The sequence below is a fragment of the Lagopus leucura genome, unplaced genomic scaffold (genome assembly GCF_019238085.1).
Source record: "Lagopus leucura isolate 7727_CA_CO unplaced genomic scaffold, USGS_WTPT01 Super-Scaffold_100028, whole genome shotgun sequence".
NCBI lineage: Eukaryota > Metazoa > Chordata > Aves > Galliformes > Phasianidae > Lagopus > Lagopus leucura.
Genome location: NW_024962279.1, coordinates 6,612,343 through 6,638,966, shown reverse-complemented (window position 1 = coordinate 6,638,966; position 26,624 = coordinate 6,612,343). Strand labels below are relative to the sequence as shown.

The following is a 26,624-nucleotide window of genomic DNA, read 5'->3' as shown; positions in this document are numbered from 1 at the left end:
AGCTGAGAAATCTAAATTAATTCTCCTTTTTGTTGCCTGTGGTATAAAATCCCATTTAAATCAGTTATGAAAGCTGCTGGATGGGAGCATCCATTCACGTGGGCAGCGGGTGCTTGAAAACAGCTGCTGTGCTGTGAGCTCAGCTAGGATCCCGAAGATGACTTAGAGATGTGCTCCTTGTAAATAGGCAGGGACCCTTGTGATGGAGGCCTGATGTCCTGAGGATAATTCTGCCTTCACCTGTGATGTGATTGGGCTGTGCTGCTTCATCCAGCTGCCTCCGGAGCAGGAAGCTGGCACGGCACTTGTCAGGTGCTCCTCTGTTTCCTTGGCTACAGGATTGTTTAAATGCCATCAGTTTTATTGGCATTAATGAGAACCTTCTGGGACACGTGTCTTCCCACAATAGGCAGCAGTCTCCTTTGCACTGCAGGCTGTGACAAAGCACTGGCTGTAGGGATGTGGTGTTTTGGGTACTGATCACCTCCCAGGAGGAAGAAAGCAGTTTAGGAAGAGAGAAATACTAAAACTGTGTAAGTCTCCATACTGAATATCCTCAGATGACGTCCTTTATTGTTGGAATCTTTCATTCCGTGACACTGACATGCTACCAAGACTTTTTGCTTCCAAAAACCAAGTATGTGTTTCTTTACAAACACCTATAATTATGTCAGAATTGTATAAAAGGTTTTCTATTTGCATAGGATAGAATTAATTTTGCATTCTTCTTTTAAATGAAGCACAGAGAAGGAACGAATAATTTATTCATGCAAAACCAACCCACATGAATCATTTATTTACCACTTCTGGTGATTTCTCAAGCTCCCTTTTTGTGCATCAAGCTGCAAATTAATAAAAAATTTCTTGGGATTGGTTTTGTCCAGAGAAAAGTAATTCCCTCCATAGCTTCCCCTATGCAGAAAAGCATTATGTGAACTTGGGGAGAAAAAGTCCATGGGAGGGATTTTGTTTGTTAAATGAAGTAACTCTGAAAGAGGAGCTGTAAGAGAAGCAGTTCTCATTCCTAATGAAGAAGGAAACAGAATTCTTTAAGTCAATCCGTGAATTCGGAGCAGCTCCCTCTATTATGTGATGTTTTACCACCCTGTGTGATGCGTGAGATCTGCAGATGCATGAAGAGGTGAGAGGTGTCCCAACTTCCTAAAACTGTGGTCCTTTTCCAGCATCAGAGTTTAACAGAACAAATTCTGCTCCTGCTGGGCTCAGGGGCAAACAGCCCATGGAGTTTGCTGTTTGGAGGTCGTTTGGAGGATGTTTCATGTGGTACCACGTGGGTTTTACAGTTAGGGTTAGGTGCTGTTTCTTGAGCCACCGTTTGGTGCTCAGGATGGGTTTTGCTCCATGTTCTGTTACTGCAGGGCATCCTTCTTCCATCTCAGAGGATTCAGTGGCGCTGTGAAACAAGGGAGAGTGCACATGCCTGATGGAACGATGGGCAGATGCTCGGATGTGCTGTAATTGAGAATGCTGCAAGGCTGTCATTTTACACTGTGTTAAGAGCTTCACAAATACGGGAAGATTGTCTTAACAAAGGTGAAAAGTAATTATTGTGCTCTTTTTGCCACTATCATCAAGGGCCTGTCAGCGTCTCCATTGTGCTAGAGATGGCTGGGGAGGCTAATCTGAGTGTGTGTGAGGAATACTTGTGTGGAATTAAAACCTGGTGAGAGGTGCAAATGTTTTGTTTAGTGTTCTGATTAACTTTCTTTCTCTTTCAGTAAATGGGCTCTTGAACTCATCACTGGTATTTCTATATAGACTTAGTTTAGGCCATTCAAGCAAAGGTAGAATGATCACAAGGGAAGTAATTACTGTTTGATGGATTTTCATAGCTCTGTTGGAAGTATTTTCTCTTGAAATGCACGTTTGTGTCACAGGAGTCAGTGCCTTAATGGCCATTATCGTGCTCTGTGCCATCCAGCAGATGAGCTGAATACACTGAATGCTGTGTTTTGGGAAGCTCCCCTCTTAGCAAGGCTCCTTCCCTGATGGAAAGCGTGAGAGCAGAAAAGCTGAAGTTTCTTTACTGTCTGCCAGTTAATGGCCAAGTCCTCACCTTGCTCTGGTGTCCCACGATCAGATTAGAATCTTAGATCAGATTGTTGCACCTGGGTGTTGTAAGCAATCTCTGTGGTTGTTGGTTTGGTGACGCAGCACTTTAAAGTTTGTTGGATCTTCACAAGGTCTTGTTTCAAGGGTAATTAAACAACTCATTAGATTTGGTAACATTGGAGATTGCATTTTTGATTTTACTTGCATTTTAAAATTTGCTCCAGCTAAAAAATAGTTTTTATAAATGGAACTGGAAGAAGCAACTAGGGATGGATATCTGTAAGTTTGTAAATTATGGGTCAGGGAAGAGTGTGGGGATTATCTGTCTCAGAAGCAGAGCTACCCATTCTGATTGGTCTTTCTCACTCAAGGACTTGGTAGATTTGAAAAAATTAAAAGTGATTAAACTGATCCAACCACACGGTGGTTGTTGAGATCTAAATTTGGCTAACCTCTTGCTTGAGTTGAGGAGCTAAAAAGTGCTAATGCTAAATATACTGTATTTAAATCCGTTGATACGATTGACATTGACAGCAACAGGCTCTTCCTATGGAAAGGTATTGGTTGTGTTGCTGAAGGCTTGACATTTTTAGATTTTACAAGTATGATTTGAGTCTTGCAGATCTTAAAAGTGAGACAACGATTTCTGTTCCCAGCTCCATGCTGTCATAGAAGAACAGAAAAGCTGAATTCTGAGTGCTTGGATTTAAAAAGATTTTGGAAACATATTTAAAAGCCACAAGGACAACATGAAACAAGGAAATGCAAGCTTGAAAATAATTCATTTGCTTTCTGAATAATTAAAAACTCCATGTGAAATGCATGATAACGCTTCAGTCCTCAGCAAGCTAGCAATGCTTATTTACCTGGTGTATTATAGTTGGCAATTTATGTCCTTCTGCTAACAATATGCCAATTAAACATTCTTGCATTTTATTACTAATTTCCCTCAGTCAGTTCTTCTTGAAGATGAACACTACAGTGCAGTTTTCATGAGTATGCAGGTGATTACTAAGATGCATGGATTGGTGGCAGCAGTCGCTGGTTGGTGCCAGCAGCTTTGGAAAGGTGGATGCTACCAGTTCCCAGGGTAAGTGGCATACAGCCCACTGCACCCACAGTAGGTCCACATGCAGTTCAGTTGCATGCATGTGCCAAATGCTTTGCTTCTCCTTTTGTGAATACCAGTCTGGCTTCTGATTATCCTCCTTTGATCCAGGGTCTTGTGTGTACTTTTGTCAGTGAGGCTTGGGGAGCATCGTGCTTTTGGAGAAGTTACCCTGTGCCTTGAACTTGAAGCACGTCTGGACACAGAATATTTACACTTGACACACTGACTTACTCTTAACTCATGTTCTGCAGATTAGCATTAAGCTCTGCCAGTAGCCAGGGGAAAGCCTCTGTGGTGGGTGGGAAATTTTTTTCTCCAAAGTCACCAGCAGTGAGTTGGGAAGTGAGAGCTCAAGTGGATTTCTTAATAAGTCAGCCCATTGGAGCAACAATAAGGTGGGTTTAGAGATAGCTGTTCTGTCTTGGCTTGAAAAATGATTTATCAAGGGCCAGAATATTCCTGTTAGGTAATGAACATGGCTTGAAGTGAGTCGGCAGATGTACTCCAACCTTTCCAAAGAAAATAGCCCAATTTCTGCCTCCTGTTGTCATCAGTGACCTTTGTTCATTGCAGAGGCAGCGCAAGGAGTGTGTGTGGAATGGTTCAACCTTTTGCATATATCAGGCACTCGGTTTAATAGCTTTGTCTCAGCAGCATCTTGAAAGTATAATGAAAAATGGCTTTTCTCTTGTTGCTCTTTGATGGCTGTGAGGCTTGAGTTTTGAAGCAGCATTGAACGTCACAGACTTCCACTGGATGTGCAGTCAGGCAGCCGGTTCTTTGTCCAGAAACCTGAGCTGTGTCAGTGCTGAGGTGTCCCTGCCATCAATGTCCCCCTTTACCTGTGTGAGGGAGGGCTGGTTTCATGGGGGCATGGGAATAATCATAACTGGCATCAATTGGTCGAGGTATTGTCAACAGAACGGCATTCCTAATCTGTTTTGTTTTCCTGTTTCATTTAAGGATTTCTCTTCCTTTTAAAAGATTAATGCATGTCACACGTAACAGCAGATTTTGTAGGTGGAGGCTTGTCCTTCTGATATGTTAAGCAGTGCCAGATGGACTCTTTTGGGTTCCCATCTACACAACTATGTGAAACAGACCAAGGGAACACGTTCCATGTAACTTTCCAAGTTCATGCTCAACCGATTTCTAAAACACAGTGATTTCATTTGTGACTGTGAGCGTGGTTCTGGTGGTGAGTCTCACTGATCTTAAATAACCCACTGCTTCATGTGGTGGATTGTGTTAACGAAAACTAGAGCAGTGATCAGAGACTAAAGAAGCTGAAATACATAAATAAGCATTGTCTGTGGCTGCCAATTAAATGTGACTGGAAGAGTGAAAAACACCACGCTGGAGGATTTACCTCCCAGATCTAGTGCTGCAAACACAAGCAGTTCTGATAGACGTGGCAGAGACGATGGTGAGATGATTGAACCTCAGATAAGTAAGGTTTAGATAACTAATTAGCTGTAGCTCCTTACCAAAACAATGTGAACAACAGAGCTCATCCCTGAGTGGCAGTGCCACCAGCAGAACCAGGCTGCTGTCGCTGCACTGATGCCTTGGTGACAGATTGCTGGGGAGCTGTGCTGGAGATGTGACATTTTCCACTGTCAGTAAAATACTTCTCTGCTGTTTCTTTCCCTGTGCAGCCTTGTGTGCAGGGCAAACTGCACTCCTGGACAGCTGTGTTCCATCTCTGACACTCATTGGTACGGCTCTGGCTGGGAGGTGAATGTGGACTTGTACAAAAACAAAAAAATCCCCAGACCTTTCTTTCTCGCTCTGAGAGCTTGTTAAAATTAACAGCAACTTAAAACCTTTGCGTGTATGCAGAGGATCATTGTGAAGACATTTAATGAACAAAATCCATCGTCAAAAAGAGAATGATGTGCACTGTCCCAGGAAGCTCAATTAGCTGAGTAACGAGAGCTGTGGCCCTGTGTTGAGTTGCACCTGTCAGTTATCACAGCAACTGAACCAGAAACCCAAACTCCTTGTGTAACCCAGGCCTCGTGAGCTGCAGGAACACCACAGCTTTGTAACATGTCAGTTTTCTGATGGGAACCTGCTGTCTGGTATAAGAGCCCTGTGGCCAAGTGTCTTCCTCCAGCCAGCTGGTGGAGGAGAAGGAAGCCTGTACTGAGCAGGACCTTCAGGCACTTCCATGTATATGCAGTGTGCATTGCACGTGCATGAATTACTGGGCTGTTCAGGTTTTAATCATCCAATTTATTGCACACTACCCTAAAAGCCTAATGGATGGATGCTTGGGATGATCCCCTGGAGACAGCAGTTGTGTTCAGGGATGATTTTTGAGAAAGTGAAGGTGTGCTGCTTTGATACGAATAATCTTAGACAATAATTTGTGCTGGGTTAAGTATGGAGGTAAAATCCAGGATAGAAAATCCAAGTGCTCCATGAAACGCGTTAAGACTAATTCTTCCTTTGAGTTGGAGTAATGCACTTAATGTTATATAAATATTTCTAAGTAAATGAAAGATTTTATAGAGCATTAAAAATTTATAGCACATCAGTTGCCTTAAAAATGCCTTTCCTTTCTTTATACTCCTGTGCATTTCAGTCCTCAACTGTGCCTGCTTTGTTATGGCCTTCTTATTTCCGAGCAGTCATTACAAATGCCCTGAAGTTTAAGTGAATGCATTTGTGGTGGTTGCTGTGCGATGACTGTTCTGCTCTGTAAATAGACTATAAATTATGGATGGGGGATTTATGAATTAATCTATAGTAGATATCTCGTGCTCATAAATATTGTATGATACCTTGCAGCCTCTTTGTAACGTGCTGCTGGAGATCTTTAGGTGCAGGGGTTTGTGCTTGTATCAGAAGCCGTTTTGATTTCCGCAGTGATGTTTCAGTTCATCTGTCAGGACTGCGCTTTGCAGCACACAGAGCAAAACTGTCCCATGTTGTGTCAGTGCAGTGAGGGATGTGCATCCCTTCTTGCTGTTGGGAAGGGAGGAATGTCAGGAGTTTTGCACCCTTGGGGCTATTTTTTCTTTAACCTAGGTCCTCTGAATAATACATGTCTTCCCCAGGTAGCTAATTACAGGATGAGATTAATGTGGTGGCAGATTTCAGCCACCCCTGCAGATCTCAGTAAGTGGCTATTAAAGCACTGTACTGTCAGCAGCGCTGAAATGTTCTGTTTGCTCAAAATAAGGCTGAGATGCACTGGTAGACATAAAGGGGCATTTCAGCCAGCTTGGTGTTTAGGTGAAAAACAAGTAGACAGAGAGAGGGCAGACCTCTATTTAGTTCTTTTGCTGTGAGTACCAGTTCTGGGTAGCTTCATGGTGCTCTGTGCTCACAGATACGCAAAGGAAGTTACTTATCCTCTGTGAAGTATGATGTATTGAGTCATATCAGAAGACATAGCCAATTTGGGGAATGTAAAAACATTCAAAATATGGCTGGACAGCAGATCTGTGAGCTTTGCCAGATGGGCTCTGTGTTCAGGAGCAGCAGAGAAAGAACATCTTGCTTTCTTACTGTTTGCTTTTAGCATCTCAGTACCAGCACGGAGATGAGGGGGTTGGTGCCACTCCTGTCATGTGTATTTCATCACATGTTTTTCCCATTCCATCTCTTCCTGACCACCTGTGTTGTCTCATCTCTCTCTTGTTGGCTGTGTGACCTCCATCTCTGGACAGCTTGTTTCATTCTTCATACTCCAAAGTCATCAGAACCTGGCAGTCCTTAGCAGCAGTGAGGGCAGCTGGCCACAAGAGGACCCAGATGAGGATGTCATTGTGCTCTTCCCATCGTGACCATGATGCAAAAAGTCCTTCCAGGGATTGCCTGTTGGAGTAAGTGCACTGTGTGTTTGGTTACGTACTCAGCTCTTTGCATCTCTGCAAGAACTGACACCCTTGTCTTAGAAAGTTAGCAGTGGGAAATGGAGCAACACAAGTATTACAGCACCGTTGGATTTTATTTTTTAAATGCATTGCAGTCTTGTTATCATCTTGATGTATCCTAATTTGGGTGCTGGAACAACAGTAAGATTATGGATGGAAGACAATGAGATGGAGAACAGCTCCAACAAACCCAGCTGGTTCTGTGTGCCATTCCTGTGCCTCTGGAAGTCATGGGGCCAGTGGCTGCTGCTGGAGGTGCAGGCAGTGACATCTCCGCAGTCTGAGACTGCTTCAAATCCATGCTCTGCCATCATGTCTGGAATAGAGTGGTTATTCTTCATATTTTTTTCAATTCCAGCTGTAAAATTGATCTCTAAGTAGTGCTTTTCTCAGTGTGGTGAATTAACCACTGATGCACAACGGAGGAAAAATGCTTCTTCAAATACATGGATTCTTTATGGCCATGAAGGAAGAAAAGAAAGTGCAGAAGGTGACTGTTTTGCCTTGGGATGGACCTGCGGCTCTGGTCAAGGTGGTGGCTCTGGGGGGATCTGAGCAGGAGGTCCTGTATGCCAGCTGTGCAAATGAAACACAACATGCCTTTGGGAGACTTGCACGGACTCAAGTTCTACATGGAAGCTTTTTTCATACAAATATAACTGTGGCACATTTGTCTGTTTTGCTTTCAGCTTACCAAACAAATCCTTTTGCTGTTTGTAGGAAGCGGTAATTTTGCTTCCAGCGTCTCTGTTTACTAAGAAAAAATAAACACTTGTGGGAAGGTTTATCTTGCCATACGATCCTCCAGGTGCCAATTTGTTTCTATATAATTGGAGGCTTCTAGTATCTTTACTTAATTTCTGCAATCTTTCTATTTATGTATTTTGAAAAAGAAATGCCTGTCTAAAAGCAGGGGACAGATTGAAGCACTGGTGGGAAGCGGGAGAAATGGCAAATCAGTGCTTGCTCTAACCAGACTCAAGAGGAGGAGCTGAGTGCATACAAGGCAGATTTTCCCCTGAAGGTCATCAGTTGGTTCCCAGGGTTGAATGTATCCATACCAGACCCTAACGAATGTCATTAGAAGGCAATACAGAGCAGTCAGGCTTAATGCTGCAGCCAACTGGGAGCAGCACTGAGGGTCCGTTTCCGTCCGTGTGCCTGTTGGGAGACAGATGGCTGGATGAGGCACAGCCTTCCTTTAATTTCTTCACTCAAGCTCTGAACTGCATTTCCAACCTATGAGATAAAATTAATTTCAGGTCTGGGGTTGTTTTTTTTTTTTTTTTTTTGAACTTTAAATAAATACTCCTAAAAATTGAATGTAGATACTCGTGGAGAATAAATAACTGCAGTTCATTTTCAGATGTATTAGTTTTGAGTTTTGGGCTTCGATTCTGACCGAACCACAGATATTTCCCAGCGTGAAGTCAGAACAGAGCAGTCAGTTCCATGTGCTGGAGTCAGAGAGGCGAAAGCCATGGGGTGCAAGACAGAGCATGAACCTGGATATCTAACTTCAGACCAACCAGTGCTTCAGAAATACTTCCACTGTTCAAAAAAGCCAGGGAGGTAAAGGGGCCCATAGGTACTGCGTGGGGTTTCATCCGCTGGGATTAGCACTGATAGCTTTGCATGCTTTTCCCATCACAGTTTCATTGGCAGCTTCAGAAGATGAGCTGAGAGGAAGAGCTTCTGCATGAGGCACGGCCCAGAGGGACGCTCAGTGCCTGCCTTGGCTGTGTGCTCGCTCACGTCTCCCTGCTGCCCTGCAGCTGGAGAAGGCTTGAAGGTTGAAATACAAGTCCAGGTGCGTGTCGAGTGAAAGCGACTTGGGAAAACAGCAACTGGGATGTTCTCAGGGTCCTTCCTGACCCCGTGTGGAAGCAAAGAAAGCAATAGAACACAATTAAATGATGTATTGATTTGAGTAGCAGAGAGGAGTTATATCTCAAGTTGCAAACATGATTTGGACCTGTTTTTCTTGTAATTCAGCAGACTAACAGAGAGATGATTTCTTAACTACGTGGCATTCTGGTTTTAATGCAAACATACTTTGAAAATGCTATTTCATTAAACGGTGCTTTGACTTACAGTAATAATAGTGTCATGAATAATTTAAAAAGAGAACATTTCTCAATTTGGGGGCCTGTGAAGGAGAGAGATGAATAATCCAGGCTCTTGTTGTAACCAACTGAGTTGCTTTGTGCACCAAAGGCTGAAGGGTTCTCTGTATTTATAGGACAAATCCATCATTGGAGAGGTCTGGGCATCCCTGCGATGTCCCACTGGTGTCAGCGTTGGTGGAAGGAAGGAGACCCAGTCCCCACTGTGATGCTGGGGGTGCCCTATGCTGGATTCCACAGGTGCCAAGAGAGGAGGAACTGCCACTTCCCAGGTAGGCCTAGCACAAGGCTTTGTGGGACTTGAACTACATCCTTGTCAAGTTTAACAGCCCTCAGATCATCTGTCACTAACGCTTGCTTCTAGGAGCAGTGGTAGATAACTGGCTGCCAACAGCTCGGGAGGAAAATGAGCTGCCTGAGCTGTGAGAACTATTTCTGGAGGTGAAGCCTGACACTGAACTAGATGCCAGTTCTGGTGATGGAATCAAAACATTCCTGCTGCCCTCAGTGGGTTTAGCCAGGCTGTCACGTCTGCAGATGTAACAGCAAGGCACGGCACCAGTGGGTGAGTTATGGCCATTCCCCCAGACTGTGTCTGGTCCTGGTGGTGCCTGCAGCGCTGGGGAGCTGGGGAATGGGACGTTGTTTGCCTTTGCTCTGGGGTGGTCAGTGGGTTGGTTTTGTGATGCCCTGGGTGGTGCTCCACAAAGGCAGAGGTTGCATTGGAGTGCATCCACGGCCCCATATGGTGCTCTGGGACATGTGGGGCTCTGAGGTCTGGGCACTGAGAAACAACTGCTGATAGAGAGTTTGGAAAACGTCTTTCTATGGTGCTCTTTTAATTCTATATCAGTCTGCTCTGGGGAGAGAAACCTAATGCGGTTTTAGCAACAGACTTCTTGCTATTCGGTGTGCTGTTTTCTGATGAACTGGAAGTTGAAGGTGGCAGACAGACACAGAGCCAGGTGGGAAGCAAAGTGCAGGGTTTGAGGATGGTGTGGAATGAGGGGTCCCACTGCTGCCCTGAGATTCCACAGCTCTTCCTACAGGAATTTCTGTAAGAACTTCCCTTGTAGAGCCATGTAAAATACACGTCGGTGATGCACAGATTTCTTTGTGCACGTTTATGTGCTGCTTTTATGCACGCACCTTCAAATTGCTGTTACTGAATGTAAGCTTGTGGGCTGGCAGCTTACCTGCATGCCTTATCCTGCACAGGCCAAGTGCTGCTGGGCCTGCCTGGAGTGGGAGCAGTCCATGGTTGGCCCTCTGATGCAGCATGAACTTTGAATTTAAAACATTTTTCCTTCTTGAGTACCGCTGTAAGGTTGCAGTATCTGTATTTGTGGTTTTCTTTGTTCTTAGTGAAACTTGATAATAGATAAATGCCCATTATAAAGTTACGGAAGCTCAGTCATAAAGGTGCTGTTCACTCTTATGTTTGTGTGGGACTTAACAGGAGCTCCTGAGCAGCCCGTGAGGTTTCTCTTTGCTGAGATTTAGCAGGTCAGTTTTGCTGCAAGTGCAATTTGATTGGGCTTCTGGGATCACTGCTTCAGTCTTATGTTGCTTAATGAACACGTAGATAATTACTCGTTATTAGCGAAATGGAGCAGTAATGTTGAAATCCCATTGCCCATCTTGGAGCTGCAGTCGGTGCAGGGGTGCCTTTGCTGGAGATGCTGCATTCCCTCAGTGTTGAGCTCTGTGGAGGTAAATGGCAGCGATGGGGGGAGCAGCTGCTCATGCAGATGGCGCTGGAATGATGGAAAGTACAGAATGCAAAGGATGCAATCTTGGAGCCTATTCCTTGAGATAAAAGCAGCCGGCAGAATGATGAGGCTATTCTTTTTCTTCACAACTCATTTTTATTGTCAGAAAGGAAATGTGATAATAAAGCTTAGATTCACTTGTATTTATTTAGAAATGTCATATTATTGTACTCTTCTTTGCTCCTGACGTTTTTATCTGCATACTGGGGAACTCTCTTCTCTGTAATCTGTAGAGTAACCTACTTGGATTTCTCAGCTTCATTGACTATGTTTTGTTTAGGATCTTACCTTGAGAAATTACTCTCTTATTTCATATTTCAATATCTTCTTTGCTTCCTTTATATTTCACATTGGCTGTAACTTATAATCCGAATTATTGGCAGATCGCTTTGTGTGAAGGGCAGCATTCAAAGTCACCAGATCCATCTGCTCTCTTACGTGGATGGCACTGAAGATAAATTCTTCAAACATTGAAAAATAGAAAAAGCTTAACAATTTCACCTTCAGTTGTAAGAGACAGTGAGCATCCTAAGGTAGCTGTGAAATCCCCCAGCCAGCTGCAGGCTGTAGCATCCACAGCCCTATGCTTATCCTGTCCCCTCCTGGAATCCTCCGCGCTCCATGCTGACATTTAACCTTTACTTATCTCATGCTAATTCCATCAGCTGTAACAAAATTGCCTTGTTTTACCCCATGCTGAGTGTCACTGGGGGCACTTCAATTATTATTTTATTTTTAAGAAGAAGAAGAACCAAACGAGTGACCTTCAATTAACTTTTTTTTTTTGTTTCTGCTGAGTTTTATGTTGAAATGACTCATTTTTGCCACAGGATTTTACTGGCTGTGGACATGGAAACTGGGCTCTGATAAGTGTGCTTCTGCATCAAACAAAACACAGCTGGGGTAGACAAACAGACCTGGGATTCTAAGTGTGTCCCAGGGATGCCATGGTGTACGTTGGTCTTCTATCTCATGGTTACTTTATAAGTAAACTGAGAGTGTTGAGATACAGGTTATTAAAAGGTAGCGATGCTGTTGGCTCTCCCGGGATGCTGGAGGTGAAGGCTGTGTGTTTTCCTGGGTGAGATTCATCTGGTGGTTTCAGGTAAAAAGGAAAAGATGAAAAGTCAAGAACTGACTCAGGAGGCAAACAGAAGAGCAAAGTGGGTGCGTGGCTGCGGCGTCTTTCTCTTGTGATGCTCTGCGCCTGGTTCTGGTGATTGACTTCCAGCCATTTCTGAGCTGATTTGCTGGTAGCTCAGGTCAGCCTGCAGCGCGTTGTAGGCAGTGCTGGGAGCTTCATAGCAAAAGCCATTACAGCTGTGAGCATTCAGATGCTTGCTTTCACAGTTCGCTGGTCTCAGGCAACAGCTGCTCCTTTTCATCTGCCTCCTTCTTTTGTTCTGCATTTGTTCTGTATTGGGAGTGACTTTTGCATCGATTGTGTCAGATCAGGTGGGGTTTTTTTTTCCTTAAATTCCATCTAAAAGTTTAAGATGACTTCACTATTTTTTATTCTGATTCTTGTCAATTGCAGTGAATTATTTATAAAACAGTTCAGCCTTAAAATAAATTTCCTGTGGGAATTTCCACTGTTTTCAGCAGATTACAGTTTCTCAAGCCACAAACCCAGTGGACAAAGATGAGGCAGCTGCTCGGTGCCCAGGAGCTGTGTGCTCAGCAAGACCTTGCTTTCACTTAGTGTTGCCTGACAATGGCTGAGGTTCTGCCACCCCAACGCTGTGGAAATGATCTTCACAGAACATTCTGGGCTACTGTTGTAGAACCATAGAATCATTCAGGTTGGAAAAGATCTTTGAGATGCCAAAGCCCAACCCCAGCCCTCCTCTGCTGATGTCCCTCCGGGTCACATCTCCATGTTCCTGGAACACCCCAGGACAGTGACCCCCCACCCCTGTCCCCTGGGCAGCCCATGCCAGCACCTGACAACTCCTTCCAAGAAGAAATTGTTCCTGATATCCTACCTGATGCTCCCCTGGCACAACTTAAGGCCATTACCTCTCATCCTCTCTGTCTGTGTCCCTCTGCAACCTCTTTCTTTTTGCTGAGATTTCTGTTTGTGCTGAGCCTTGAAATCTTTGTCGTAAGGTATAATGAAAGACAAAAGCAAAATTTTCCTCAGTGTTTGTTTTATTATCACCGCAAACGAAGAACAGAGGAATTGGATCAGAAGGGCTGTCTTGGTTTTTGGTTTGAGTTAATCAAACTGATGCAAAGAACGTAAATCTTCATGAGCACTGGCAAAGACCTGAGATGGCTGACAATTTGGTGTTAGGGCACAGCCAGATAACATCACCACACAGCACAAGGTTCAATGAAGAGCTTGTTGTCACTAAGTATTTCACTTCTGCTACTGTCAGGATAAAAAATACACATTATTTATTTATGATGTCATCATTCTTCTCCTAAAAAAGTCATTGCAGTCTCTCCATTTTGGACCAAGGACGTAGGCCAGTAGCTGCTTCCTGGAATCCTCATCTCAGAACAGGAGTGCTGCTTCAGCATTGCTCAATCCAAAACCCATTCAGCTGTGACTGCAGACTGCTCTGCATCATACAGGCATGCTTTACTCTATTACTGAAATATTTTGAAAAGAAATGTAATTTGGAAATGGCAGTCAATACTCTCTACAGCAACTGAAGTCGTGTGCGTGTAAAATATGTACAGTTTTAAGGACTTCACTCAATTGCTTCCTTGCCCAGATTGTTGACAGGACTCTCCTTCACACTCAGCTAAAACAACAGAGAGAGCATTTTGAATCCTGGATTTTGGAGCCTGTGAGGTCTGAATTTCCAAGATAAGCACCTAGGCTTCTTCCTGCCAGTGATTTGTATTGATAAGATGAACATCTGATGTTGATCAGATGCCTTCATTTCATAACTCCCTTTTGTGAATGTTACTTAATTCAAACATTCCTTAGCTGCAAAATGCTGCAGAATAATGAAATGATAAGGATATGCAAAGCAGGGTAAGAGAAGCTAACAGATTTAGTGAAGCGATAGCACCAGGGTGTGAGGTTATTTCCTGAGGGTAAAGTAAGCTGGAAAGATGTGAAATATTGAAGAGATTATGGACTCATGGGAACGGTGTGAGGGCCAGGAGATCTGGGGATGCTGGTGGGAGTGTGGAGAGGCCTTCTGGAAAGGAAAATCGGTGTGTTCCTTTCCTGCAGGAGCTGGGATTTGTGTTTCCTCCTCGTTTTGGATTCCAGCAAACTCCCATAAGCAGTATTCTCAACAGGCTTACAGTGCTGCAGCATTCAGTGCTTGAGAAGAGCTTGGCTTGACTTCTGCCCATCACAGTGATAACTCTGGGGGACATCATTACAGGGACCTTTTGATGACTTTCTTGGAGGTGTAAGATTAATTAATCTCACACGGGGCTTTTCTGAACTATTATTCTTTGTGCAGCTCCTATAAATTACTGATGACATTTTCTTTAGCACAGGAATGCCAATGAGCTAATTATTCAAAACAGTGTAATTAAGTTTAGCACTGTGGGCTACAGGAAGCATCACCACTCAGTTGGGTCAGTTGGTGTGAGTGATTTATTAACTTATTTACTATTACCCATGATTTATTGTGAGTTTGGATGTGAAGCCTTGTGGGAATCTGGCACAGAATTGAAACTGCACATTGTAATATCAGGATTTGAGCATGGACAGGGGGAGGTTTCATAGAGATTTTGCTAAAAGTACAGCCAGGGTGTATCTTCCAAGTATTTAAGCGAAATCTTGGAAGCCCAAATAGTTTCATTTTACTATTCTCTTTCCCTTACTGTAGGCTGTAAAAATGCCTTGAGCTGCTGCTGCACACACTAACAGTCATCAGATGTTGGCTGTCCTTTACCAACAGGTGAGGTGTGCAGAGCAAGGAGCATAACAGCTATTGCAGAGATGGGAAATGGAGGAAGAGGGGAATGTTGGAGTCCTGATAGATGTTGCTCTTGTATTTATCTTTTTGAAAACAATTTAACAAAAATCCTGTTTTCCAGGATTAATCACCGCTTCAGATGGAGCATGAAAGGGAGATAATCCCATTCTGTACCAAAGCAATAATGCTGCAGGCCCTGAAATGCAAAATGCAGTGGGGCTGCAGAATCATACGCCTGGTGCTGGGCTTGCATGAGCAGGAGCCGATTGCTGGCTCTACAGAAGAACCTGTCTGCTCCTTTGGCTTTGCAGTGGTTTCCAGCGTGCTTTGGGTGCCCTTTGTTGTTAGAGAGAATCTGTTCCTTCAGGCAGAGGGATCCAAAGGCATTGGCAGAGGCATTTGAAAGTTGGGGTCCAGAACTCGGTTTGAGAAATGTGAGCTGAAGATTTGAATTACTTAAAAAAAAACTTTGTGTAGAAAAAGTTTGCAAACACTGTTTGGTGATGTCCCTTGTTCCTGCAGCTTTCTGTGGAGGCAGCGGAATGGAAATGTTTCCTCAGAGGGCCTGCTGCTGCCTGTCTGCTGTCTGCATTGGTTTCTCCCTCTGCTCCCATGGAGCTTGCAAGGCTTTCCCAGTGCAATCAGACAGTGCCTCCCACAAAGGGGCCTCTTCAGAATGGGACCAGAGCGCTTTCCACTGCTCCTCATATTCCAGCCAATTGCTCCAATGTTACCATCTGGGCTCTGTTTAATCTGGCTCCACATTAGTTCTTTAATGTGCCTTTTTTGTTCCATTTCTGTTTTCCTCTGTCTCCCCTCACTTCTTTATTGCACTTTTTCCTGTCTCCTCTCCCCTCTCTTTGCTGGTGAGGGAAACAAAATGCAAAGAAATTGCTCCAGGAGATCTGTGATCATCAGAGCATTTTCTGGTGGAGTTTTTCAGCCTGTTCCGAAAGAAATGTGTTTGTGGCTGTACAGCTTCAGCCTTGAAGTTTATAGCTACATGTTTGTGAAGAGAGCAGCTTTGGGAGCAGCTGCTGCTTTTACACTGCTTAAAAACAGGACCGAATGATGGGAGAGGCTGCAGTGAGTGCACAGATCAGTGTGAGTGTGCAAAATAGGCCCGAGGTGGTGGGGTGCATTGTGAAATGACCCTGACTGGTTTCTGGATGCTTGTCAATCTGGTTATCATGCCAGGATCTCTCCTTCCGGAGGTGTCACTGATGGCTTCCTGTAAGAAACTGATTCTGTGGGCAGGGGGTGGTAAATGGTCTGCAGGTGCTGCTTCTGCTGCAGTTCATGTGAGCTGTTTGGTTTGGTTGGGCTCTGCTTTGCTTCATGGGAGCTGCCTGCCTTTTTCTTAATAATTTAGAAAGTGCCAAGATTGCTGCTTTTTTTCCTGTTGTGGATGGAGGCAGCAATATAAAATACAGGGGTTGCATTTACTGCTACATCAAAGTCTCCTTGAAAAACGAGGAAGAGAGTTTGTATTTAAATTGAAAATTCTTCTGTTAGGGCTTAGAATGCCTGTTGTGCACACTTTGGTCATCTTGTGGTGAGAATCTCAGCAGAACTGATGCACGTACCGAGGTGACCTTGGGTGGATGTGACTGTTGGTGGCAAAGTGAACCGGGGACATGTGGAATTATTCCTATTGGAATTCCATGGGGGAGAAGTCACCCAGTCTGGAGTTCAGGAGCCATACACCAACACGTCTCTGCAAAGCTTTGCCACTCTGCTGTGATGCTGTGTAATATTTTTTTTCTTACCATAAGCCAACAAAGACTCATTACATGAAAAACACCTTTTAGGGGCATCAAGGAAGTATAGCGGGCATCCAAGCACTGCACAATTATTCAGGTTGAGGCTAAATTTTCCAAATGATTCTAATCTGTGCTAGTCAGTTCTGTTCCCAATTACTGCCCCGAAATTCTATTTATAGGTTGGTTGCTCCCAATTAAGGGATGAAACGTCAGAGAATGTAAAAAGTGAAGAAAACAATGGCAAGATGCACTGATAATTAATGCCTGAAGGGAAAGCAATTCACTTTGTTTGGTATTCTGCTGCAGTCGGCTGCGTTTCGACAAGTGCAACGTGTGTGTGATGCACGGACTGCAAGAACAGAGCAGAGGCAGATGACAGAAGAAAACCCCATGCCCCAAGCCATGGCCATCCATGCCTCCAGCAGCACGTTGCTCTCACCCAGCAGCAGCTCCCACTCCTGCAGAGCCGAGGGGGTGAGGGGTCCCTCCAGCACTGAGCAGTTGAAGCAGCTGGTTGCTCACCTTTGTGTTTTCACAACCAGTGGCATTCCCTCCCTCTTTTCCACTTCTCTCTGCTATCAAATGTGCTTCTAGGTGTTCCGAAGTGACGTCTTGCTTTTAAAACTGGAATAGCCGATGACTAATTAGAAAGCACAGATAGACCTGCAGTTTCACCAGCGTGGGAGTGGAGTGCTGGTGCCCTGTAGGTGGGGCAGGCAGTGCTGGGGGCTCTGGGTGCTGGTGTCCCTCCCCATCCAGCAGCACTGCATCCTTGGCCTCATGCAGTAAGGCAGGTTTGTGTCCTCTGTTGTGAAATAAATGTTATGTCTGTGCATTAAATTGCTGTTACACCGAGGGCCACCTGGAATTGCTCTGCTTAACGTTGGCCGTTTGTGTCCTATATTGCACCTTCTTTCTTTATAGGAGAAATGAAAGCTTTTATCTCAACTTCTGTAGAGTAGTAATAATAACCTGCTGTAAGCCTGGCTGTCCCGAATGTCACTGCTGGCTCAGGAAAACAAGATAAAGGCAACAATCCACCCACCTGAGCTCTGTGTAGTGAGTATTGGTCTGATTTCCATCCTTACGCTGGCACACACAGAGCCACGTTTTTCTCTTTGAGGTTTGGGGGTGGCCCCAAAGGTAACGAAGATCCTGTGCGTGGGGTTGCATTGCTGTGAGATGGTTTGGGTCAGGAACTTACAGAAACAAACCTTCTGTCTGAGGAACTGCTGCAACTTCTTGTCAGTTTTCCAGCTGCTGCCCATGGGGTTGCAGAGTGTCTGCAGACTGTCCTGATCTGCTCTTGGTGGTTTTGCAGCATATGAGCATTTTTTTTTTTTCTGATGAGCCAGAAGTGCTTTGCTCTGATTGCATGGTTGTTCTATCACAAAGCACTCCCCAAATCAGTGTGAGAATGACTGGGGTTTGGGTGTGCCTAACGTCCTCTGTGCTTGTTTCTCTGGTTGATTCAGCCCTGAGGGCTCCTGGAGGGTCTTGCCCAGTTGCTACCCACGTCCTTTTGGAGCAGGGTGATGCGGCTGCTTGCCCTGCAGGGTGCACTTCAGGCTCTGCAGGTTCTTCACCGCAGAACTGCTGAGCATTGGGGGATGGCATGAGCTCGTGTGGTTCTATTCATGCTGGAGCCAGTTTCCAAACAGTATTCTGAGGGTTTGTGTGGTACCGTGTCAGAAATACAGCAATCCAGATTATTTTTTTTGTAATGTCACAACGCAATAATGTATAATGCAAAAAAGAAAGCAAAACAATCAAGAGCATTCACCTTTATGCTGTAATACCTAGGCTAAACCACGAACTAACAGGTGGATACGATTTTTCTTATTCATTATGAAGCATTGATTATCCCTTAGGAAGTAATTCCTGCAGTGCTGCTAGCCTGTGAGCTTTGTAGGTCAGCATGGCTGTCCCTCAGCTGCACTGGGATGATGGTCAGAAGGACAGAGCCTGTCCTGCTGCCCCACCAAACAGCCCCACGGTGCTGCTGGGCTCCGGTGGCTCTGTGGCATTAGCAGAAGAGTTTGCTGCCTCTCTTCTCTCTGCCTTTGAAGAGGCCTTTGGTGAGGGGCAGCAGGAGGTCTGGGTGGATCTGCCGCAGCACATCTGCTAATGGCATTTGCTTTTCTTTGTCTGGAGACCTGTAGGCAAATGCCTTCGCAGGCAGAATGCTTGGCTGGCGTTAACCTCGCCTCTGGAGAACAGTTTTTGTCTTCTGTCTCTAAAATGACATTTTCTTCTGAATGGCAAGGGCTGATCTGTGCACGGCTGTGGCTGGAATAGCAGACAGCTTTGCCAAACAGATTTGGTCTCCTTGGCCAAAGGTGCCCTTGGATTATTTCTGTCGCTTGGCACCGCAGTGCCTGTGCCTGGCTGCAAGGTGGGTTCTCCTCCCAACGTAAATAACTGCAAGGAGCCCACCAAGCTGCAGAGCTGCTGGTGACACGTTGCTCACGGATCTGACCCAATGCCAACGTGCTGCTCTGCGCTGCTTTGTGCCTCCAGCAGCTCTGATCACTGCTGCTATGGGATGGGCATCCCCAGACCAGCCAGAACGTGCAGCTCTCATGATTTGTTTGTGTGAGCACGGTGCTCCTGGCAACTTTGTGCAGCAACTTCTTTTTTATATTCAAGGGTTTTTGTTTTTTCTTTAATACCTTTATAGGGATGGAGATGTTTGTAATTGATGATGCAGTTAAATGTTTTATAAATGGTACAATGAAGCTTTATTACCCCCTTCAGCTTGGGGGTTTACCAATCATTTGTCTCCAGGAGATGTTAATTGCTAATTGCTGCTGTGATTTTCGGCTGAGCAGGATCCTGTCTATAATGTGTCTCCGTTCTTGTGTAAGCTCATTTTTTTCCCCCTGCTTTTCATCTGTAATTATAATGGATTTTTTTTTTTTTTTTTTTTCCATAAAAAGTCATTTTGTACCTAGGGCTCTGAAGCTTACTGATATTTATGCATTCTAGCTGCTTTCTTGAAATGCCAGCTCAATAGGTAGTGTTTAATTCTTTCCATGATTTTTCTACGTTACTTTGAAGAAAATCTTATAAAAATGTTGTGTGGAAAGTTTGCATTGAAAGAGCAATGTTGTGCTGAGTTTTTCCATGCCTGACATGTCCTGTATGTGCACACAGACTGAAGCGCATATATGGAGAGCTGTCTTGGCTTCTTGGGTTGCATGTATTTTACACTTGGAACGTGCAGGTAGCATTGTGCCTGTCTGTCTGTCAGGATGTCTGTCCTGATGTATGCTTTGCTGTGCCCGGCCTGCAGGTTGAACGAGATGTTGTAACATCCTGGCTGTATCTGCAGTTAATTTTGTGCGATAGTTTTGTTAGTAGATTTTTTGTAGCACTGAACTGAGCTGTGCCTTGGATGGTGGTTTGCAGTTTCCTCCCCAGCTCTGTCTGAAGGCTGGGAGCCCTCTGGGGGACGGGTCACCACTGGGCATCACGGGCTGCTTCCTGCCACAGCTATCAGTCGTTACGTGAATAAAGCAGAAGGATGGCTACAAAGGGGTAGGAAGGGATGCTTATTAGTTTCTGTATATCAGCTGCTGGTGGGTGCTGTCATTTCTGTAAATGCCATTGGGCAACTCGACGTGCAAACTTCCTCAACATCTTTTCCATCTTGTCACAGTGTAAGTGGCACATATGTGGAGAGGAAGAGTGAAAGTCCGAGCATTATGGTTGCACTGAGAGCACTGCTGCTCTCTCACACAACAGGGAGACATAGATGTGATTTATTGCTGTTTTGTGTGAAGGAACACCATATTCCTATCCAGAATTGCAATTAAAGCAGAAAGAATCTCGCCAGTCATCCGGCTGCGCTTCCACGGCTTGCACAACTTGCAAGTCAAGCACTGAGATCTTCATTGAGGCAAAATTATTCTTTGTCACAGCGCAAATCGTATATGAACAAGGAGTTAATTGCACTGCTGCTTATTCTGATGAGGTGCTGCATCAGAGTGGAAGCTGTCACTGTCAGACTGGCGGCAGCAGGATTTCCCATTTCAGTGGAGTTTGTTTAATCTGTAGCACACGTTGTTGGCATTCAGGACAGGCAGGCCCGCCGTCCATTCCACCATGGGTTTGTCACAGTGCATTTGTATTAATAGAAGTCTGAGCACTGGAAAACTCAGGAAAGTTCAAATTACAAATGAGGTTTTAAAAGTGGACGTCAAGAAAAAACACGATTGGAGCTGCTTAGCCAAGGGCTCCGGCGTTCTTCTCTGTAAATCTAATTCAGATTTTATATCTTTCTGAAAATTCTAAGAGCCTTGCTCAGCTACACTTACTTAAACCTGATGCAAGAAACAGCAGCTGAAATGTGTGCCCTCTGCTGTGCAGGAAGGCAGGCAGGGAGTCCGAGCCCTCCAGCCTTCATTTCCATCACCACGTGGTATCTGCTCTTCGATTTGCTGTTAATGTCTGGAATAAACGATGCTCATTCCTCCGTGATGTTGTTACTCTTTGTACTGAACTGTAGTTAACATGACCGCTCTTGAATACCTATGGCCTAAAAGCATTCCCCTTCCTCATCCTTTCTTTCTAATCACGTTCTCTGCTCCTTTGCTTGTTTTGATTTCCTTAAGAGAAAGATGTTTGGGTTGGCTCATGTGGTTTTTGTTTTTTTTTTGCTTGGGGGATCAAAACTGCAGAGGATTCCAGGTTCATATGCAGGAATGGCTCTGAGCTGCTCAAGTGTAGCAGCCTCCTGAGAACTGACTGTTGGTCTCTTTCTGTCCCAGCCCCCTGCAGTCCATAGCAAATGGCTGTTTCAGGAGCCTCGGTGGGATGAGAAGCTTGTGTGCTTATAGAGGGGTCACAGAAAGTTGTGTGCAGCTGGAGGAAGTAAAGAAAGTGTGGCTTCGAGGTGTTGGGAGATATTCTGTGTGTTTAGATAACAGGACCTGAAATATTATTAACTCTTTAATACCATCTGTTTAGTGGCTTTTGTCAAAGAACATTCATAGTTCCTATGCAGACTTCATGTATATTGATTGGAACGAGTTACTAAGTTTTGTTTTGCATATGATTTGAGTTATTAAATAGCTTAGATTATCTACTGTAGGTAAGATTTTCATTCAAAGCATGCCTTTTGTCAGGTGATCATTTGACACATGCTATTAGGCTTCTGTTTGCTTACTGCTAAGTGTAAGTGCAGAGCTGGGTGAAAGATTTTAGAAGATGCTCTGTTTACAATGTGTCAGAAGAGAAAAAGGTTCTTTGCCTTTATTGACACAAGGTTACGTTCTTTATGCCAGGATAACTGCAGTATTTGTCTTACTGAGCATCTGTAATAGAGACAAGGCTGTGCTGCAGCAGTGACAGGCAGGACGAGGCTGTGCCTTCAGCCTGACTTGGACAGTGCTCAGCTTACACGGGAGCAGAACGGTGTGCTGTCTTCTGTAGGGAACAGTGGTCGGTGTGCTTGATCTGTCCTGCTGTCCAAGCGTATTTTCATCTGACAAAGGAAATGGGGCAATGAGCAGAATTAGAGAGTGATACCAAAAAATTTTGTTCATACAGCCTTTGTCTGAGACTTTATTTAGAATGATTTTATAGAATTTCTTTGTTCTTTGGGAGTATGATTTTTACATTAACAAGAAGGACGGCTGGCATGATAAGGTATGGAGGATATTTTCGCCTAGATTTTTGCTATACTTGCTAACAAAGCACGAACCTATTGCTGGTTCACCCATGGAAAAGAGAATAAATATAGTGGTGTTAAGATTTTGAAAGTGTGAGAAAGAAGCAGGAGAGAGCAGGAAGGGACAGGAAAGAAATAACATGCACTTGTACATGGTTTGTAATATGTTTGCATTAAACTGTTGTTTTTCCCTGGTGTCTGTCTGTCAAGACACTCCCGTCGCTTTCCTGAAGTGAGCCGTTGCCTGCAGAAGCAAGGGATGTGGTTCATACTGACTTCAGGAGGAGAGAGGTTGGAATTACATGATCTTTGAGGTCCCTTCCAACCCAAACCATGCTAAGACTCGAGGATAGGGATCTGAGACCTCATGGAAGTTGAATTCATGTGGTTAGATGGACGAGAGTGTATCACTGGAGAACGCACACTAACTACAAGCTCTTTTGAGATGGGATTTCCAGATTGTTCCCAAGGAAATTTAGTGTCCAAATCTCTTTAAAATACAACTGGAGATCTCCTGGTCTTTTCCTGGAGACTTAGTTTAGGAAAAGCTCATTGTGGTCAATGACCTTGAATGTTCCTGGGCCCTCTCAGTGGCAGTCTTGATATGGAAGAACTTTGAAGGCACAGAAGCCACTCCTGCATCATTGCTCCCATGCGATGTGTGACAGCAGAACTTCGTGCTATGGGAGAATAGGGAGCAGTACAGTAACTGCTAACGACATCATTTTCCACAAAACCAATTTTAGTTTGCCATTTAGAGACTTGCAAATAGCCTTAGATAGCTCTTGCAATCGAAGACGATCATTGGCAGTGCTATTTAGCAACGCATTTAAACATCTGCACCTTCATCAGTGTTCCCCGAGATGCTCAGGTCAGTGTTGGGAAGTTGCTGTGTTGGCCGTTGTGCAGCTGTGCACACAGCAGAGGGACACCCCTGGGGCTCAGTGCTGTGCAGGAGGTGCCCTGCTGGTGCTGGGAGCCCCTCCTGGAGCAGTTGGTGCTTGGGCTGCAGCCCGTGCTCGGCTCAGCTTCCCACAACAGCTGGCAGAAGTTTGCAGAGCTGATGATACAAGCAAAGCCACTGAGATTATACTGCCAGGCCTAAATTTATTCATACCCTTTCCTACAAAGCCTTTTGTTATTACCATTATTGAGACCTCTTCAAATGGGATTGCAAGTATGAAAGCATAATTTAATAGCTGAAACCAGGAATACCAGTTATGAGCTTGTATTTGTGTTGCAGAGCAATGAGTTGACCTGCACCGTTGGGTTCTGCACGGCCCGTAAACGTGCTGTGTGGACTTTGTGGCTTTCCACATCCAAGAACCTTCTTTGGCTCTGGGCGTGGTTGACAGTTCAGTTATTGCTCTTCTTCTTTCTCTGCCCTGATCTTTTCTTATGTATTACTTCTTGCTTGGAATGAAGGCCAGCAGAAAAGGCTGCAGGCGGAAAAGCTGCTGTTAAAAAATCTGCTGGGAATTTTTCCTCCAGGTGTGTGGTTGTGAGCAGAAATCTGGCACTGCAGCTGCCAAAGATGCAGACCTTGTTTAGACTTCTGAAAATCAGTAATACTCACTGAAGGTGGTAGGATTTAAATCCCATTCTCACCATTCCCTCAACTGAAATGAGGATTATGGTTTCAGATGATGTTTGTAAAAATCCATGTTACAGAATTCCACAGAAAATGTCTCAGAGCTGTCCAGGATTTCAGACAAGTTAACACTTCCTGAAGCTCTCCATTAGGATCTGCTTTACCTTTTCCAGAGCTGAGGCATCACTGAAGTTAATGAGATGTAAGCTTGTAACTCATTCAGTTCCTTATGAAAATTCTACTTAATGATCAGCTGTCTTTTCCATTGTGTTTATTTCTTGTACTTCAAAACCTGTTATGATTCAGCATTCCTTTGGTCTACGTGACATAAATATACAGTAGTACAAATTTTTATGGTAAGTCACCTTTACTGGAAAGAAAAATAAGTCTGTCGTTGCTTTTATACCAGTAGAAAAAGTAACAGAGGAGATCTCATAATAAGGAAAAAGATGTGGAACAGAGACATGGGAAGACAGAGCTTTTTTGCTAAGGGGAAAGTTGTCTTCATTTGCAGTAATGTGGAGGCAGAGGGGCAGCACTGAAATGTTGCATGATACAAGTTGAGCCACAAGCTGCATCCTGCTGCCAGCCAGCTGCTGCTGTGGTCCTCAAAGGGAAACAGCTGAAAGGAAACCAGGCTAAGAAGGAGGTGAGGGGAGAAGCGTTGGTAGAGAAAGCAGGGATCTGCAAAGTTAAACACAAATTCCAAGTCCTTTGGTGACTCTCATGAGATCCTGAGATTCGCAGGGCTCTACAGGGTTTGCCTGAGTGGCAGAGGGCAGGAGGAGGCAGGCAGGTGCTGCAGGGATGCGCTGGGGATGGGTGGATGGAGGTTCCCCAGTGTAAATATCTCTGTAGTTGGAAACAGAGGTAAAAGATGTTATCTGGTAGCAGGACTCTCCCATGGGATGCAACAGTGGTATTTAAACTCGGGCTGCATGCAACATTTGCTTTCTCCCATGGAGGCACTCAGGGTTGTCATGAAGAATTGCAGGCCTAGCACGTCCACCTTGCCTTGGGTGCTGGGATGTCAGTGCAGTGTGCTGAGAAGGCAGATCCTGCAGCAGGAATACACGGCTGTGACGCCTGTGTGCTGTAATCCAAGTTCATGTCCAGCGTGAGCGTGGGTCCACGGGTGAGAAGATCCCTTCTTGATGCAAGAAGATGTTACAGTTTGGGTGAGGAAGTGCAAAGTGGATGTAGCTGGAGTACTGAATACCACTCTTGAATAAGTGACTTGCTCTTCAGGGCGCAAGGATAGTTTATTATTGGGAAATCAGGTGGAAGTAACACTGCAGACGTTTAGTTGGGTATGAGATATCTACTCTTACACAGCATTTCTGAACAGCTAGCCAAGTGAAAGACAACCGTGGTTCTTCCCATGCTGCTTTATAGCAGCCAGGCTCCATCTCTGGTTCTGAGCAAACCGGGGGTGTTTTTGTCTCCAGTGAATGGTAGATGCAAATATATTTTGAAGGCAATTAGGCAAAGAGAATATTTTTATTTTTTGCTTACAACAAACTGCAAGCACAGAATTGCTAGGACAAGGCTGAAGGTTATTTGCTAAGATTATATGCCACATGTCATTAATCTCTTACCCACTGTTGGTTTTTTTTTTTCCTTTTATTAGCAGAATTTTAAATTTCCAGGAGAACTGTACAGAGCTCTAAGGGCACAGATTACAAGGCTGAAAATACATGTCACTGGTGGCTGTATGTGCAGAATGTGCGGCACTCACAGGGTGTTGTGGCTGTTGAGCTGTTGTCAGGGAACCTGCATCTCTCTGCCAGAGCCCCAGCAACATCAGCTGCCCTGAAATACTACAGATCAGCACATCCAGAAGTGTATGACTGTCATAAGGCCATTTTCTCTCGCTGTTCTTTAACAGCATTGCACTATAATGATAACAAATGACATAAAACTGCCAAATAGGTCTGCAGGGAAGAGCAGGCACATAATTTCCCCAGCGGCAAGGAACACATCAGACATTGCTTCCCTTCCCATACACCGACCCCGTCGGACAGGAGGCTCAGGTGAAAGCTTGTTGTGACCGAGTGTTTGTGGCACAGCTGCACGAGTGCTGCAGGAAGGTGGGGGAGGCAGGGGCCTGCTCTGCAGCATCTGACACCTGCTCAATAATTGCTTTCTCAAGACAATTTTATGATGTTGTGCAAGTTGGAAGCTGTAATTTTGCTGTCAACCTTGTCCTCCCTATGTCCTTTTCTCTGGAAAAAGTACAGTGAATCTTCAGTGCAAAAGATATCTCAGTTTTAATTCGTTATCATTGTTATAATGGTAGAGGCAGTTTTAAGGTTAGGATAGCATATACACAAGGTGGTAATTATTGCTCTTAAGCTTTTCTGGAGGAGAAGGCAAGAGGAGATTTTGCATTAACATAAAATACGGGAGAAGGTGACACGTGAATGCTGGCAGCATGCTGCTTCTCCATGATCAAAGGCCACTTGCCTAATCCCAACATGTAACTATCATGTGATTAAAAACGTGAGATCTCATGAACGTATAAAAATTGTGTGTAGCAGAAGTACTTGATTTAAATGCATAATTAATAGCTTCACTCAGCTTTGCATCGAAATGCAAATTGACAAGGCATGTATCTGAGAGACTGAGGGTTCTGCACCAAAACACACCTATAAACTACACTGACTTTTTCACTTGCAGACCGTTGGCTGAAGGGAAGAGAGAAGTTGGAAGCTGTCTGTCTGCAATTTTGGGT

General features: G+C 44.5%; 1 long non-coding RNA gene across 4 annotated transcripts in view; it reads left to right on the top strand.

Annotated features, from left to right (window-relative positions):
- The window catches only part of LOC122185252, a 50,144-nt gene that overhangs the window by 11,761 nt on the left and 11,759 nt on the right, over window positions 1-26,624 (top strand). For 2 of the 4 annotated variants that reach the window (XR_006180807.1, XR_006180809.1), the window contains exons 1-5: window positions 6,536-7,020; window positions 8,725-8,881; window positions 9,314-9,469; window positions 9,562-9,762; window positions 26,570-26,622. This is a non-coding gene — a long non-coding RNA (uncharacterized LOC122185252). Of the gene's footprint in view, window positions 1-6,535; window positions 7,021-8,724; window positions 8,882-9,313; window positions 9,470-9,561; window positions 9,763-26,569; window positions 26,623-26,624 lie in introns of those variants that run through there. The other 2 variants (XR_006180808.1, XR_006180810.1) reach the window with 2 other exon arrangements.